Source organism: Panulirus ornatus, chromosome 15, assembly GCF_036320965.1.
Source record: "Panulirus ornatus isolate Po-2019 chromosome 15, ASM3632096v1, whole genome shotgun sequence".
Taxonomy (NCBI): domain Eukaryota; kingdom Metazoa; phylum Arthropoda; class Malacostraca; order Decapoda; family Palinuridae; genus Panulirus; species Panulirus ornatus.
Genome location: NC_092238.1, coordinates 9,905,978 through 9,922,253, shown reverse-complemented (window position 1 = coordinate 9,922,253; position 16,276 = coordinate 9,905,978).

Below are 16,276 nucleotides of genomic sequence, written 5' to 3'. Positions count from 1 at the left end.
CGTGTAGGTAACATGTAGTATCTTCAGATATGTACGAATCGTTATGATGAGTAAAAGTGATTCATGGTTGTTCCTAAGTAAAGTAATTGATTAGTTTATTATTAATATTTGATTAGATTTTATTACTGTATCGAAGGCTTTAGCTCCAAACGGAAGCCCTCACCATGGCCAGGCCTTACGTGGTACTTAGAAGAGGGAAGAGACTAAGATGTGAGGAGATAAGAGGGAAAGTAGTGTATGAGATCTCTTAGAAGTGGGAAAACCTGTGCATTGAAGAGAGTCTGGGTCATGGTTGTTGAGAAGGAAAGGAGTTCCAGTCTTTAGTCTGGATGGAACCAGACCTCACCCAAGTTTTGCTTCCCCGCTCCCGTATCGATAACGTGATGCCGTTACCCCGCCCAGTATCGTGTGTCGTTTTGTACAGCTGTGTGCTGACGGCCGTCGAGTGCCTGTTGTATTGTCTTGCCCACGTAAGAGCATAAGGGGATTAAACTTGCGTGGCCCTGGCTAATGGCGAGGGGGCATAACACCCACACAGTTCTCAGGAGCAGAGACAATTTCTTTGCTTGAATATTTATTCTTCTGTGAGCTTCATCGTATGAGCTAGACATTTTAGAAGTAATATGGCATTAAAGGAATGGCTTATAATTTATTTATTAGCTTAGATATAGACTGTACTGTGGCTGTAATATGAGAATGTAAAAGTTTTAATGGCGCGCGGCGAGATATCTTAACAATCTACCCCCTCCAGCTGCTGGTGCCCCGTCCACCACTTTTCTGTATTATACCTAACCTGCTCGTCCAATATTTTCCTCCTCTTCCTCAGTGATATTCAGGATGCTTACTGTATATTCTAAGACGTAAGGTGAGTGTTGGTTCCTCCCCGTGCGTCTAGAATGTTAGGATAAACACAGGACATAATTTGTCGTCATTGCCACGAAACACTGTATATCAAAGTTCATCTGAGTTGGTACAGGCAGCAGCTACAGTTTTTGCTTTTCCCTCCACTCGTGGCTGGTGTATTGTGCATCCCATGTTCTTCCAGTAAGTTTTTATTATTTTCGAATATTTATTGTCAAGATATATATAGACAAAGAATTTTAGTAGGGGGTTAGTGTTGAAGGCACATATCTAGGGGTAGGTGGAGGCCCGTACAGAGTGTACGGTGGGTACAGTACATAGACATAGGAGGATAACAGGTGGGCCTGAGTGTTAAAGGCACATATCTAGGGATAGGTGGAGGCCTGTACAGAGTGTACAGTAGATACACTGCATGGACATAGGAGGATAACAGGTGGGCCCGAGTGGGGTCCAGGGACCCAAAAGGGCTCCTCTTCTGCCAGAGAGATGGGAGGGGAAGGGGGAACGGTGTGGGATACATCACATACATGGTGTATGGTTACAGAATAGTAGTAAGTGATGCTGTCTGCAACATAATTAACGACATTTGTGTAATACGAAGCTAGTTTAAGATATTCACACACTGAACATCTTGTTAACCATTGTCGTTACTGTATATACTCAAACAAACCACACATTTGTACACTGAGGTGTGTGTGTGTTGGAACAGGACTCAGCGTTGCAGCACAGTCGTCAACAATGATAACAGTTTGAAAGGTCAAAGATACATCACATGTTGGGGATACAGTTACAGACTATACCGGCACTAGGCATGTTGTTAACACTGACAGTAATACAAAGAAGGTCAGGGTACATTACACACTGGACATTGTATTTACTGAACGTGCTTGTTCCAAGCATGATTACATAGGCGTTTACACAGCTCAAGGGCATGACGTATTTTGGATACAGTGTTCATAATGTCTTCAGGGATATTGCCATCCATAATCACAAAGCTATCGAAGCAGTAAAACCTTGAAGTCTGAAATCACCGCTGCTCTTAGGGCATTCGCTAGTTTATGCTCATCAGGTGCAGAAGCAGAACAAGATCATTTGAAATGATCATGACCATGGTTTATCGCGACTTGCCACACATGTACACTCGGTATAATAAGTATCGGTGCACAGTATGTGTGAAACATTATGACACACAGTCCAACGAATACTGAGAAATGTATGTCTGGCCTGCTACACTTTGGTAGTCATGGTCTTAGGTAGGGATGTCCCCATCGGCTACCAGCGACACATCTTGACGTATATCCAGGGAATGTCGTCTGTAGCAACTGCATCGGCATGTCGACGAAATCCACCGTCCTACTGTTGTGTGTGTGTGTGTGTGTGTGCCGCTGAACGCCAAGCTGCCGGCGGGCGACATCACAGACGCCGTAGCCCTCATTACGGAGAGCCACAATGGCTCGGCGTGTTGCCCGTGAGGTTTCCATCGTGACTGGCACGACCATGACATTGGTGTCCGACGGTGCCTTACGTCAGCTGAAATGCCTCAGTGTGGCGGCGTTCCATGAGTCGAGGTTATGAAACGGTGAAGATTATCTCACGCAGGTTCGGCGACGGTCGCTCTGTGGTTCAGACCTGACGAGCCAACGCACACACAGATCCAGACATACCAAACCCACCCTCAGTATGAGGAGCGGGTCGAATCATTACGCAAGGCTTCGGAGCCATTGGGCACCGATACATTTTTTTTTTCTAAACCCAGTGTATCTGTACCCTAGGCTTATCCTATCCTGGCAGTTACAATATCACACTGACTAGTATGGGCCAACATGTTCCCCCCCAACCACAGCTATCTATCTATTGTAGGCTGCCACCTCATTGTTTGTGTAAATTCCAGCTCTTAAAACCCCCTTCCATTTTGGACCTGTAATCCCACTGGCTATATTGAATCTCCGTGTCTCTCTATAAACTGACGGACGTTAGTTCGGTAAACTTTTAATTTGTTCGTGCGTCTGTACTCCATCCCCCCCCCAACCCATCCACCCACCTAGGCCATGTCACATAGTACTCAGTCCTCCTCCTCCTCCTCCTCCTCCTCCTCCTCCTCCTCCTCCTCCTCCTCCTCCTCCTCCTCCTCCTCGTATTGTCAGCAGTGATGAGCCAACAGGGATATGTAATTATTACCCCTCTCCTCCCCTCCCCTACGTTAGCCCCTTATCTATTGAATAGAGATGTCCTCCTCAGCACAAACATTTAGTTGCCTGGATCTGTGTGTGTGTGTGTGTGTGTGTGAGAGAGAGAGAGAGAGAGAGAGAGAGAGAGAGAGAGAGAGAGAGAGAGAGAGAGAGAGAGAGCCATCCCTCGGACTCTCTCCCCTCAGCGATCAGTCCAGAACAGCCTCAAGCTCTCCCTTTCATCGATCACTTACAAACCGCTGGCAGCTTTGCCCTCTCATCGAACACTGGGGAAGGGTCGCAAAATCTCCCCGCCCTCGACCGTTCGTTGTGGGTCCTCAGGTGTCATTCCAGGGCAGCGCTCTTGCTCTTTTTTGTGGCTCTGTGGCAGGAGGTCATGTCCCTCCCGAGGGAGGCTACGCCGATTTCGAGCGTAACGTGTGTGTGTGTGTGTGTGTGTGTGTGTGTGTGTGTGTGTGTGTGTGTGTGGTAGAGTGCATCGTGAGGGTGCGGGAAGGGGTGGAGCATGACAGCCCGTGATGAGGGTGGTGGTGGTGGTAGCCGCTGCTGCTGCTGCAACTTGTGACCTTGCGGCTCACCAGATGACTTTTTTGGGGGCATCGCTTGACCGTACGGATCTCTCAGGGTTTGGTCCGTACTCACTGATCTGTCCCTTACGTGATTGATCCCTGAGTGGGTGTTTTGCCTCAGTGCCACTCTCCAGTAGTGTGGCATTCCTTGCTCGGCCTTTCTTGGTCTCCTGCTGGACTGTCCTCCAAGGCCTCGTTATCACTGAGTCTCTTCCTCCCACGTTGGCCTTCCCACCGAAGGGGATGAAGTCGAGAGGCGGGTCAGGACGGGCTGACAGACGGCGAGCTTTCTGTATGTAGATGTCTAGGTTTTCATGGGATGTGAATCTGTCTTTTTCATCGTTCCCCGTTTTTCCCTATCCCGTCTCTGTCATTTTCCTCCCTTCCTTCCTTCCTCTCTCTCAAGTTTTCCTTATTTTTCCCCCTCGATTTATTTTTTTTTTCATCCTTCTCATCTGCGAGTGCCCGTCTCTCACCCTCGGGCCACTGGTCTTATGTTAAGTTGCAATACTGATGTTGTGGTGATGAAGGCAGTGGGACGGGGCGAGTGTTCAGTGTCCCCTTTCTGATGGCAGCGGACGGGGCGGTGTGGAGTGTCCCCGCTCGTCGGCCGGAGAGTTGTCCCTCTCTCAGTATTTATAGCCTCGCCGTGACGTCTCTCGTGGCGCTAATTTTAACCCCGGCAAGACGGGTGGTTCCTTTGTTTCCGTGAAGGCAAGTCGGTCCTCCAAAAGACGAAGTCAGGAAGAGACATGTCTTCGGCGGTAGTGGGCGTGTGACGCCGCGGTGGTTATAGTCATTAAGGCACAACAAGGTACCAGCAATTTTGTGTCATGGAGAACCCACGAATTAAAGGTACTTTGCCCGTCCGACCTCCCTCAAGGCCAAGAACGAGAAGGAAAGACTTTCCCCCATCTTGGCTGCTCGCTGTACCCTCCAGTTCCAATTGTTTTGTTCGGTTTTGATGCCAGGGTTGTCTCTTGCTGTGCTCCTTGCTGTGATGTGGTGACGTGGACTCTCTCTCTCTCCTCTCTCTCTCTCTCTCTCTCTCTCTCTCTCTCTCTCTCTCTCTCTCTCTCTCTCTCTCTCTCTCTCTCTCTGTCTCTCTCTCTCTCTCTCCCCTTCCTTCCTTTCTTCCTTCCTTGTAACAGACGATTGGTTGTGCCTAGCATCATTCGTCCGCGCCATGCTGAAGGAGAGTGTTCATTCACTGAGAAATAGTAAGCTTCTTGGCCCACCATCACTTAGTAAGCACTGGGAGGGAGTTTGCTCACAAGACGCCAGCTCTGTATTGCATGATAAGTCGACTAATTTTTTTTTTTTCTAACGAGGATGGGAACTTGTGAGCTTTATTGCTTCCTTCGTCTGCTGCAGGCAGGTTCTCCGCGTCTTCCAGAACGCTCAGGTGATCTTCTACTCACCCTCTTACTTTTCCATGTCTTTCATCTGTTGAGGAGGAGGAACAGAGGATGAAGCGAAGTGAGTATTTTGCCCCCCTAAGCCTCTATTCCTGACGCTATCTCGCTCATGCGGGGAAGTAGCGAAAATGCATGAAAGAAAAGAATATATATATATATATATATATATATATATATATATATATATATATAGAGAGAGAGAGAGAGAGAGAGAGAGAGAGAGAGAGAGAGAGAGAGAGAGAGAGAGAGAGAGAGTCTTGCCTGTAAAAGAGTTAAGACAGCTGAAAGGATCTTGTTGATAACATTCGTACATCACTTCATGGGGAAACACTCGCCAAGGAATTTCCTCTAAACCTTTTCCCACTCCACGCCTGAGAAGGAAGTAGAGGTGATCATTATCTATACGCCAAGAACTGGTGGTAAATCCGGCGCGCATCTCCTGACGGCTGCGTGAGATGTTTCTCGTCATATACACCCACCACCTCGAGGGACGGCATTCGAGAAAAGAAAATGTATGAGGACTGCTCTGTTATGATAGGTTCAGCCCGTAGTCCCTTGCTCATCGGGAGCCCATACTCCACTCGTTCAGTCCCCGGACCTTCTGGGAACTCTTGTGTCTTCCTTCTGCGCCGCCGCCCACTGGGTGGGTAGGAGTGCGCTGTGAATTAGCCGCTCCAGAGGCAAGATAATCGAAGTCAAGTCATCGGAAGCAACTTGGGCCTTCGCAATCACAGTTATTATGGGGAACTTGTTTATTCCAGTATCAGGGGGAACTTAACATATCTCCAGTATCAGGGGAAACTTACATCTCTAAATTATCAGGGGGACTTACGTCTCTCCAGTATGGAGGGACTTAACGCCTCTCCAATATTAAGAGGACTTTACGTCTCTCCAATATCAAGGGAACTTACATCTCTCCAGTATCAGGGGGAATGTATGTCTCTCCAATATCAGGGGAACATACGTCTCTCATGTATCAGGGGGGAAACTTAACGTGTGCATGATATACAAAGAGAAGCCTCCCTTTGTTCCCAATATGTGGTTCCTCCTGGGTATCGTACATCACACGAGATCTACCTCACCAAGCCTTTACCTACCAGCTCTCGTCATCTTAGAGAGAGAGAGAGAGAGAGAGAGAGAGAGAGAGAGAGAGAGAGAGAGAGAGAGGACAGCGCCGTCCACGGTATCAACAGGAACCCCCTCCCCCCTTAACGCGATATGCAACAGGAACAGACTCTCTCTCTCTCTCTCTCTCTCTCTCTCTCTCTCTCTCTCTCTCTCTCTCTCTCTCTCTCTCTCTCTCTCTCTTTCTCTCCTTAACGCAATATTTCGTCGTATTAGATACAGTTTGCCTCCTCCCTCTAACGTCTTCGGTTGTCGCGCTGGTGTCAGCAATCCTGGGGACGTGGTCGCAGTCAATATTATATACCCAGCTTTGGTAAAACACTGTCCCCCCGCGCCTGTTACAGCGCCACTCTCCTTCCTTTCCTCTCTCTCTCTCTCTCTCTCTCTCTCTCTCTCTCTCTCTCTCTCTCTCTCTCTCTCTCTCTCTCTCTCTCTCTCTCGGGCCTCACTGGGGGAAATACCTTTATTGTATTACACGCGCGCGTTTATCTGTGTTCCTCCTCGTCGAACTCCCACTTTCTTTCTCTGTTTCGCATTTTCTTTTGACTGGGGTTGTTTCATATTTTCTTTTTAAACCAGGTTGTTATACGTTTTCTTTTTTTTTTTTTTACTTAAGTTTAGCATTTTCCTTTTAATTAGGTTGTTGCACGTTTTCTTTTTTAAAAAGTTGTTTCACATTTTCTTTTTGACTTAAGTTGTTACGTATGTTGTTTCCTAAAGGTTCATTGTTTTATAGTTTTTTTCACTATACTTATATGTGCTGTGGTGGCATCCCATGTATCCTGGTGGCATTCTGTATATCCCGGTGGCATCTCATATATTCTGGTGGCATTCTATGCATCCCGGTGGCATGCCATGTATTCTGGTGGCATTCTGTATATCCCGGTGGCATGTCCATGTATTCTGGTGGCTTTCTATATATCCCAGTGGCATCCATGTATTCTGGTGGCATTCTGTATATCCCAGTGGCATCCCATGTATTCCGGTGGCATTCTATGTATCCCTGTTCCATGCCATGTATAGTGGCACTCGTATGTATTTTGATGGTGTCTTATGTATTCTTCCAGACCGTTCACTGTATACTTCAGTGATGTACTGTTCACTGTAATGGTACCCGGTGGTTTGAAGTGGCACCTCCATTTGTTCTAGTGTCACTTCCCAACCCAAGTGATGCTCCAGTTATTGTAGTGTCTCATCTTACCCCATGTGACACCCCGGTTGTTCTAGTGCCACATCTTACCTCACTGTGTCTTGCATCTGTGTCGTGTTGATTGCGTTCCAAGCGTTGAACAACGTTGTCCCGCTGATACCCTGATTCTCGTGTGTTTTGCTCACGCTGAGCCACAGAGTGACCCACCATATGTCGCTGCTGTCGGGAAGCCGTAGTCGGCCGGGGCGCCAGCTGTGGCCACAGTTGGTGATGGATGGCTCCTCACAGGCTGCCACCGCTTAACCAACTGCCGGCAGAAGGGTCAGGGATCTGGAGCTGTATCACGCAGATGGAGGCGTAATGAATTACACCACACAGCAGGTTTTTGCCTCAGGTATTGCCCATGTTCCTCCCTCAGGGGTTTATGTGTCGACAGAAGGTGGTGATGTACGCCTCTTAGGGCTGTGTTTGTACAGGGTTGTTGGTGGGTCCTCTGGCTTCAGTTTAGTGTCGGATTCCATAAAGAAATTAGAAGAAGAATCCCGGAGAGAGCCACTGTCTTGACTCGGAGGCGTTACAAGTGTTGCCAGGAGCCCTACACAAGGCCTCAGTGTTGGGATTGTTGGTGTAATGTTCTTATTAAGCCTCCAGTCTAGTCTTAACCTCTACCTCGCACATGCGCCATACGCGTATGTTTTTCTTCCTGCTTTTGTGTTGTGTGTCTCTTCCTATTCCTTTTTTTTTTCCTCAATCGCGAAATTCAGGGTGGTTTAGGATGACGAGGGGAGGGAGGGAGAGGGGGAGACAGCGGGGTGGACATTTTTCCCTGTCACCTTCACTTTCTTTCGAACCCAATTATTTTTTCTTGTTCGTCCCATTAGAGGGACGCTAAAGAAAGGCGGAAACTTGTCGTTTCTCCTCCCATTCTTTGTTTCTTTTTAAGTTTTCACCTGAGGCTTGGTCTCTATTAAGGAATCCTTGTCTGTGGCTGGTGCCTCCCGACGTAAAGATAATGATAAACAAAAGATGCTGATAACCAGATTTATTATACTAACAACCGCTCACGGGGCTGGTTTTTTTATGACGATTTATTTCAAGTGAGGAATCGTCACGTCTTCTGAGCATTAGGATTCTTGTATTAGCGAGAAAAGTGTGGAGATGGGGCGTCTGTGTTCCGAATATCCTTCAGTCCCTTGAAGATGGTCGTCTCCTTCTTGGAAATGTCATGGTAATGATCGAGTTGGTGACTTCAGTGGATGAATGTTCCTATCTACTTCTCTTGTGTCTCGTTCTTCACCTCCAAGTGGACTCTCTCTCCTCTCGTGGTTGGTGGTCTTCAAGGCCTCCTCTCTCGTCACTTCTCTTCCCCTGTAATCTCTCGTGTCCTCCCTTCCCCCACCACCACCTTAGTACCCCCAATATTCTCCTCCCAATCCTCTCCTTTGTTCCCCTTACCTCACCATATCTTGTTACCTCCCACACCCAAACGTATCTCCTTCATCCCCCCTCTTATAGAATCTTCTTTGCCCCCTACCCAGTATCTCTTGTGTTCCCCCTCCCCCACTGTCTCTTGTGGTCCCCCCTTCCCAAGCATCTCATTTAATCCCCTCCGCCAGTATTTCCAGAGTCCCTCCCTCCCTCAGTACTGCCTCGCTAGCTCCGCCGTCGGTGGTGGTGTGAGCTCGGCATCAGATGTTATTGTAGCGTCACCTTCACGCCTTACATAAGATGGATTAATCAAGTCAGCTGCCGAGGGAGGGGGGGAAGATGGTGGCTCTGGCCGAGGCCTTACTTCCTGAGGCTCCTCCTCCTCCTCCTCCTCCTCCGACCCTTCTGCGTCGTATCTTCCTTCCCATCACCCACCTTTTTTTCCCTTTATCCTCCTCCCTCTGTATCCATTTCCAGTTTCTCCAGCCCTTCCGTTCTCCTCTCCCTCATCCGCCCATTCCCCCTACTGTCTGAACTTGTCGTTTATCTCGTAACGTCTCCACCTCGTGTCTCCAACCCCGCTGGCTCTCTCCCCCCTTGTCCCCAGCAGCAGCCGCCCGTGTACTCCTGTCTCCAGCCCCGCACATCTCTCCTCTCCTGTCTGTAGTCCTTCTCGTCTCTCCTCTCCTGTCTCAAGCTTCGCCCATCTCTCCCCTCCTGTCTCCGGCCTTGCCCATCTCTCTCCTTCTGTCTTCGGTGATGTCCGTCTCTCCCCTCCTGTCTCCGGACTTACCCGTCTCCCTCCTCCTGTCTCCGGCCGTACTTCTTGCCGTGCTTGTTGCTGTTCCCAGTGTTGCCACCTCCCCTCTTATCGCCCGGGACGTGGAGCAGGCAGCCCACGTAGCCTGGGGTCGGCATTGTTGGGTAATTCACTACAGTCATGTCAGCCCCCTTAATGTGGTCTGTGCCAACATGCTTATCGTTAGCTGTTTAGCATATTTTATGGGCACGCGTGTGTGTGTGTGTGTGTGTGTGTGTGTGTTTGTGTTTGTGCGTACACATAACGTTCGCGGAACTTTCCTGCTGAATGTATACGTTATCTGAAGGCTTAGTTTTAGGTATTGATACATGATATTTTCTTCGCTGACTTCGCTCTTCTTGTTTCTGAACGGTGGCGAAAGGGATTTCCTCTCTGTGTGAGTTCTGAGTTCTTTATCGTAGTATAAGGCAGGGTTCGAGACCTTGTGCGTCATGACGTTGGCCTGAAGGTTTAGTAACTTATAAAAGAGGAAGAACAATTAACGGTAAAGTCATACATAGGAAGAAGAGTGTGAGAATGTAGTTAGATTCTCTTAAATACGTCCGCTTAGGATCTCTGTCTCTTCCCAGTAACCCCAACTCTGAGGCGGGTTAACTGAGCAAGCAGGAAGGTCCTTATTTTGTTTCTCATATGGGTAACCTTACGAAGAGTAAGATGCTGAGGGACCGAATTTTGTCACCAGGTTCATGGCTGTGAATCATGAGGTGGCAGTCCGTCCGCACGGAACAGGAGGTTGGAAGGAGACAGGCGGAGTCGCGCGGCGGTGTGGAGAGTAGACTGGCAGGAGTTATGTAGGCTCTTGTCCATCTAGAGAGAGAGAGAGAACAGGAGGTTGGAGGGAGACAGGCGGAGTCGCGCGGCGGTGTGGAGAGTATACGGGCAGGAGTTATATAGGCTCTTTATCCATCTAGAGAGAGAGAGAGAGAGAGAGACTTACATTATTCAGTGGTTTTTTCCCCCTCCGACGTCTCGGCCACAGAGCTCTTGAGTTGAGGTTTGGCCGGCATGTGAGGCGGTTTGCGGGCGCATATTGCACGCTGCGAATAACCCACGAGCTACAAGACGGTGGGCGGGTGAACCACTGTGTATGTATGGTGGTGTGAGGGGTGTGGCTACCACGCTGCCAACAGGAGGAGATGGATGTCAGTCGCTAGGCAGCAGGTGCTCTGGAAAGTGACAAGATAAGGTATTCTCCATATTGACTGAAATCTTGGACGTTCGCTTGATATCTGAGGTTCTGACGTGAGGGAGCTGGAACGAAAGAAAATACGGAGGTGGTTGTTTAAGGACGATGGTGGGTGTGAGGCTTGTAAGATGGCTCCAACCCCTCGCCTCGCTCATTACTCCACTCGAGTCTCCACCCTGCAATTAGAGGACGATCCTCCAGCTTAACCTCTCTTAGTTATGGTATCATTTAGTTAATTTTTTTTAATACCTTCGGCGTCTGTTTTCTTTAACCTTGGTGAAATGTCGCCTCATTTGCCTTGTATTTTTTAAAAGCTTTCACGAGAGATTTTTTTGTTCTTTCCTTTACAGGTTAAGGAAAATCTCGGTTACGTTCAGTTCATTATATTCATGACGGGGCTTTGTATGGGCGCCTTCCGTATATGTTCGTGTCATTGTGGTTTGATCGGTTGATATTAGTATTTAGCTCAGTAGTAGTTAGTGACGTTTTCTTTTCTTCCTTTTTTTTCTATTTTCTCTCCTCACTTTTTTTCTTTTTCTCTTCCAGCTTTTGTGTATTTGTTACTTCGTACTTTCTGGTTACTCTCTCACTCTGTCTCTCAAACGTGGACTCCCCACTGTAATCCTACCTTTGTCTCGTGTGTGTGTGTGTGTGTGGGATTGTCGGAACTTGCATTCAGCAGCTCGCTTCTCTCTGTATCCTGGCAGCCCGCCGCAGTATTACGCTCTAGGGCGCCGCTGCTCACGTTGTCAAGTTTCTCAATGATATCAAAGCATCAGAGAGGGAAGCCATGGTTTATTGATGACCAGATTCTATAAATGAATAATCAGGATCACTTGTCTTGTATTTGTGTTTCTCAGTTATAGTAATTTCCATCACGGAAATGGTCCATTTCATCCGTGTCTTAAGGTATCTGGGAGTGATCTTCGGGGGTCTTCTACCCACCATATGCCCGGGCAGGTCCCAGCCTCGAGGTTAGGTCTTTGTTCGACCAAGCCCCGCAGGCCCACGCATCCCCCACAGCCTGGTAGTACTCGTCCAAGGCACTCTTAAACTTTACCACTGCGCGTCCCATGGTGTTTCTGATGGGTGCTGGCAAGGCGTTGAAGATTCATAGGCTACGGATGTTTGCGTTTCTCTCTCTCTCTCTCTCTCTCTCTCTCTCTCTCTCTCTCTCTCTCTCTCTCTCTCTCTCTCTCTCTCTCTCTCTCTCTCTCTCTCTCTCTCTCTCTGTACGTATCGCTCCCTTGGATTTCAGAGGTAGTATTGTGCAAAGTCTTCCATGCCTGCCGTGGCTGTAGAATGTTATTTCTCGAGTGTAAGTCTAGGGGCCATGTCCTCTAGGATTTTCCAGGTGTAGACGATGATATACCTCTCCCCCGTCTGCGCTCCAGGGAGCAGCAGCCTCTGTGATTTCAGCGGTTCCCAGTAATCTTAGGTCCTTTATGTCAAATACTTTCTCATGGAACGCGATCGCCTGGGATTCTTGATGGCATATGTTTGAGAAAAGTTTAGAGATACTTTTTTCTGTTTGGCAGTGCAAATGCCTCCTGAAAAATGGGTTTTATTATCCATGTTGAGAGTAGTTATTTTGATCACCCGGCAACGTAATACCGAGAGTTGGGATGTTGCTGATGCTCTGTCAGTTTGGGAGATTTCGTGGAGCGATTACTCGCTAAGTTTGCCGGGTCTTTTCTGCATAGGTCTACGGGCCGCGTGGCCCGTTATCAGCCCGACGTAAGGTCGGTCCCAGCTCGAGCCGTTTGGGTAGAAGACCACCGCGACCACCGTAGGGCATAAGGTAAGTAGCGAGAGTATGCCCAGCAGCGCTGTGTATCAACGTTGTAACATCAATTGTTATGATTATCTGGCTGGGTGTTTGATTTATGACCCGCCATGACCCCCCCCTGTAATCCTTTTACGCCACCGCTAACGGGATGAGAACGGCCGGCACGATAGATCATCCGCTGATAACGGCAAAAACAGGAAAGTAGCGTAGTCGCAGACGTAAACACAGCTGCTGTGTTGCCATTAAGAAACGCGAGGTCCTCCGCCGAGAACGAGATCCATGATATAGCACGGTGTGCGGGGCCTTCTTGGTGTGTGGGGGGGTGTGTGACCCGCCTCATGTTGGAGTGCGTGGCTTAACACACTCATTTCTTACGTAGCGAAGGCGTTGAAATCGTCCATCATTAAGGCAGTGTGATCGGTACTCCAGGTGAAGCGCTGGATGGGTAGATGAAAGAGCCAGCCTTTTGTAATTTTAGTAATTATGTTCTAAAAGTTTATTCTCAAGTGAGAGGCGACTCCCTAAGCCTTAATACAGTGAAGTGTCTACTCTAAAATATTACCTGTTGTATCTGCTGGCACATCCGTAGTAATGAATTAACGATTCTCCATATACATAATCCCCGAGAATATGAACATCCTCATTAATGTATTTAAAGAATCTGTCAGCATTAATGATTATGTTATCATAATTTAATCCTGATCAAGATGCTGAATTCCCATGCTATATTCTCGTATACAGTGTTCAGGTGTATACGTTCCCTTAGCTGATCCTTTTATTACATTTTCTTTTTGATCGACATCCACAAAACGTAATCCATATTCCGATCCTCTTTTCCATTTCATTGTTGATGTATCCTCGGCTGGTATTTTTACGCCTGTTCTCTCCATGGGTATGGAATGCAGTGCTTCATTATACCACTTGCTCTTGGTTTTCACAGTCGCACACTGGCACGTGGAAGGCGTTTTTCATTTATCTGCTTCAGATCTGAAAATGAGGAAGAGCATGAAAGAGGGTGTATTTTCCGAGGCGGCCAAGATCTTTGACGATGCAGGCACTGAAGTTTGCTAGATTCACCGCAACGCTTCCCTAGTTATTTTTTGCCAGTACTTTGCGTACCTTCCCTCAACATTGACTCCATGATCACACACGTCACATAACCTTAGTGATGATGATGCATTGTCATTTGCTACTGAGGCTTTCAGTGATGCACGTCACCATTGCGCTTCGATCGCTTCGATCGCTTGGTAAGCCCATGTGGAGCGTTGTTATACATAGGAGGAGTGTACATAGAGTGTCGTTTTTCAGTATTAGGTATAACTATTTTGCCGTGTTATTTTAGGATCTTGCAGATGGGAAAGCTCTCTACGTACAGACCGGGCTTGCTCTGGCCTTTGTTCTCCTACACCTGTAAAAGCTTTGTTTCGTAATCCTGAGTTCATTGTTATTAAAGTCTTTTATGTGAGCGTGTGTGTGTGTGTGTGAAGGTTGCTGGTATTGCTTTTGCTTGTTCCAGGGCGCCATATAGAAAAGGAATTTTGCTTCTTGCCTTTGAGCCGAGTTCTTGGATGTTGGCAAAAAAGGAAAGCTCTTTTCATGTAAGCATTTTACGCGTTCAGTTAGAAACGGTGGACTGATATGTTGAACACACTCTTTCTCTTGTGTTTCAGGTACGTGTGTTGAGCGTATTGGGTCGGGGGTATTCTTGATTCAACGCAACCAGAGGTGGTAGTCCACACCGGCGAGTCCATGCCAGGCTCGAACTAGCGGCCTGATGGAGCGCTGGAAACCACCTTCCTGGGCCGCTGATGTCGGCCGTCGTGGCCAACCAGGTACCACGGTAAGTACTGTTTACGTCCACCTTTTGCTGGACCAGTTACTCCGGCGTCATCTGCGTCGTTCGCCCGAGCAGCCAGGTACTGTGGTCAATACTGTTGACCTAAGTACAGTGTAGCACTGGTTATTATCAGGGTAGAGGTATCCATCCCCGATCGTCCATTGTGTGTTCGGCTGATCCAGTCAGGTGTTCTTGTTCTCGTCTCAAGGTCCTCCATCGCGTCAGCTCCTTCAGCTCGGATCTGTCGCGTTGCCTGTCCTTCGTTCTTACGCCTTCTGCAGTCCTTGCTTTTGTCCGTGTCATCTGCTGTGTCTGTCTCTCCTCTCTACATTCCTCTTCGTTTTTCAAAAGATTCTTTACGAAATCTGTCCTTGTTTTATTTATTCATTATTTTCTCATTATCTTGCCAGTCTGTTTATCTGTTTGTTGATAAGCTGATGTTGAGAAGGATTAGCAACGTGTATGCAGTCCACTTATTGTATACTTCCCACGCTCATTCAGAGATTACACTTTTACACACAAGTTTACAGATATTCCTCACACACGCCTACATAGACTTGTTTTCTCTGTCTCACCTTTCTTTCTTTCTTTGTCACACACAAACACAAAAGAACATGAAAACGCCCCCTAGACATAGTCTTACACGCCCCACGAACCTACATAGAAATTTGCACAAATTGACAGTCTAACACACACACCCACACACACACACACACACACACACACACACACACACACACACACACACATTTGCTCACGCGTCGTCGCACGCACATAACGTAGATGTAAACTCTCACGCCCTACACAACCTACACAGACACACACCCCCACGCCCCATGCGCGTCAACTGACGTCTTCCGATGCCTCTTTACACACACGTACACTCACGTATCCCACTCCTTCTTCACTCTTAAGGACTGAGTCTCTGTCCTAAGGCATTGCTTTGAGCTCCTTTGCTTTACAGATGCTGCTCAAAGGTAATAGCCTGAGCTTGAGACTGGTGTGCACAACTACCCCTGGAAGTTAAGTGGAAGAAGAAAACAAAAAAGGAGGGTCGGCAGGTTGTTTTTATGAAGTGAATGTGGCGCTCAGGGGGGAGAGGTGTTTTGACTTGGCACAGCGCCCGCATCTTTTGCCTATTTTTCAGCGAGTCAGGGTTGCGTGTGGAGCAGTGCGGAAAATTGGTGCTGGAGTGTTGGTCCCGAGGGAGGCCGATGGTGAAGTCTCGTTACCGTTAGGTAGAGCAAGGTGGTGGAAGTAACTAGGGGGAGTGGGAGTGAGTCGTCGTGGCGGGGGTTTTGGAGAAGCAGTTGGGCTGGCTCTTGCAGTTAGGATGAGGCCGGGACTGTTGTGGAAGGGTGTGTATAGTGTGGGTGGAAGGTAGAGGTGTTGTTTGGTGGTTGTGAGTGCTGTAGGGGTGTGTGAGGATGTATGGCCCGTGTCAAGTGTGCACTTAAAAGACGAGGATGGAGGGAGATTTTAGGAGTTTTGGGTTGTCATAAAGATAGAATATGGATGTTAAAAGTGAGAGTGTAGTAAAGATGAGGGGTTGAATTTGGTGTGGGGGTGCGTGAGGTGGTTGGTTGTAGAATTTAGGTGTGGTAAAGGTGAGAGTGTAGGAAAGGCAGTAGTTAAAAAAAAAGAGGCCATTTGGGTTTGAGGTGAGGGTGCGCATAAGCGTTTGACCACATAGCAAGTAAAGAGGTTAGCAAGGTGGACCTATACGAGGGCGATAGCTGGAATGGCGGTATCAGCAGGGTAAGGGGGTGTCAGCAGGGTAAGAGGGTGTCAGCAGGGTAAGGGGGTGTCAGCAGGGTAAGGGGGGTGTCATGAGGGTAAGGGGGAAGGGGGGGTGTCAGGGGAGTGAGGATGGGAGGTTGGAGGTGTCTAAAGGATGGGTTGAT